Source organism: Brassica oleracea, unplaced genomic scaffold (assembly GCF_000695525.1).
Source record: "Brassica oleracea var. oleracea cultivar TO1000 unplaced genomic scaffold, BOL UnpScaffold01085, whole genome shotgun sequence".
NCBI lineage: Eukaryota > Viridiplantae > Streptophyta > Magnoliopsida > Brassicales > Brassicaceae > Brassica > Brassica oleracea.
Genome location: NW_013617651.1, coordinates 24,459 through 26,778, shown reverse-complemented (window position 1 = coordinate 26,778; position 2,320 = coordinate 24,459).

Sequence of the window (2,320 nt, the reverse complement as noted above, 5' to 3'; positions counted from 1 at the left end):
GTACACATACTTTTAACAAAGAAAAAAAATATTTTCTATTACTTAAATTGTTTATGTGCTTACACACTAAAACACCCATATGCATAAACGGAGAATTTTTTTTATAAGAGTTGTAAAAGTTACTTAAAATGCATAGAATTCAAATAAATGCAAATTCAATGTATATGTAAAGAAACTTAAAAGGTATACATTTTTTTGGGTCAAAACATGGTTTAACCAGAAAACTAAAACTTTTTTGTTTAACTAAAACTTGCTACTTACTAGTCTAATGCATATCTGCATGACGTAGAGCATAAAACATCTTTGGATTAAAAATGTACGTCTCAAGATATTCAAAAACTCTGTAAATATGTTTTTTTGTCAACTAGTAGATTGATATTCACTTGAACAAAATTTTGCACCAAGCCAGCAAAGATATGTAATCTTTTCGGAGCCAAAAGCCGACGAAGTAAACAAATCCTCTCTGAGCCAAAGATGGAATCAACAAAGAAAAAAAACTAGCTAGACATAAACAAAGAAAGGAAGTGGTCACTTAGATCTCATGGAACGCACGAACAACCGATATAGATGTAGAGCCGATTGATGACGGACGCCAGAATGAACATGAAAGCGAAGCAAGTCCAAATTATTTGAGATGAGATAAGACTCCAAGATAGGTTCCGAACAGATAACCACGGGCCAACGCCTCTTAAGAACATACTTCTTCTAAGGAAGCCGCAAGACGACGTATCTTTAACCTGAGCAGCCGACGAAGAAGACGGTCCGCGATCAACTGCTCAAAGACCTGAACGTGACTGAGCTAAAGCTCTACATGCTCTTACCAAAAAATCCAGAAAAAGCATTGTTTAAAACCCAAGGGACAGCACAACTTCACATCACCAGAGCTTTAGATCAGAGAAACAACCATTAACACCAATGGTCGAGCAACAGGTCCTAACCAAAACCACAGCACGAACAGAAAATGGTCACCACCGAGGACATAAAACAAGGCCAAGAACCACAGATAAGAGCCCAATCCAAAGATCCTAATAGCCACAATTCAACATTTTCTAAAGACCAAACAGGTTCAATAAGAATAAAGAGACCTAAGCCACATTCCAATCACAAACAAGGCAAGTCTAAGGTACGGCCAACATAAGCTACAGAAGCCTTCCACAGAGCCTACCTTATAGTATAAAGAAAAATATCAAGTCCACACAGTCACTGGAGACCTGCCAGAATACTGTTTTACTAGTTTCAATGGAAGAAGTTGTAGAAGATGGATTTGACCACCCCACAAGGCCCGAAGAATAGAAAGGTCTGGCCCGGACTAGGTAGCGCGACGGTTCAATCGGTCGGCTCAAGAGTCAGGTCTCTCGGCTTGACTCTTGAGTACTTTTAGTCAATCATCGTCGACTGAAGTATATTCGGCTCAGCGGCTGCTCGGACGCTTACGGGCTTTTCGGCCCAGCAGAGGAGGCCCACCAAGATGGCGTAAATTAGGTCAAGGACGAAACATCAGGACGACTATATAAGGGAAAGGGGAAACAACGAGAGAAGGATCCAAAATCATTGACTAACACTTGGCGGCCAGATTAGGGTTTTCACCTTTGCTTCATCTCGCCGTTAGTTGTACTTTTCCGGTAGCTCATTGAGCCAACGGCTTCCTCTCTGTCGCATTCTCTTCTTTTCTCTTCGACCATAAATAAGACGTTTTTGTTAAACCCACATCTTCTTTATTACCGTTTTCCGATCAAACAGTTGGCGCCCACCGTGGGGTCACTAGCAAAGTAACGTCGGAACTATGGTCGTTAGCAACGACAGTTCTTCGTCAGGCGAGGAGCGCGAAGCTCTCGAGGTGACGCCGGCTCCAGAGGTGACACCTACGCCTACACCAGTAACTCCACTCCCCCCTCCTGCGTCTATGGAAACTATCCTGGCACGCCTCGCCCTACAAGAAGCGGTGCAGAAGGCGGCAGTTGACCAAATCACGGCGATAGCAAAGATCCTCGCTCCCCTCGCTGCAAACGCCGAAGCGTCAACAGCGCAGTATCGTCGACACCTGTTCGCCACAGAACGAACCACCGACTTGGCGCCTACGCAGGATAACGATAACCAAAGTCACGGTAACGACACCGGTGCGCACACCGCAAGCGAACTAGCCGCGTTAAAACAGTCGGTCCTCGATATCAATTCTAAGATCCACCAGGTGACGACGTCCGCCCCCCAAATCGAGCATGTACTCGCGGAATCTCTTCGTACACCCTTCACGCGAAAGGTTACTGGCGTGCGGCTACAGAAGATGGAGAAACTCCGTCTTCCAACCTTCAAAGGTCTCTCT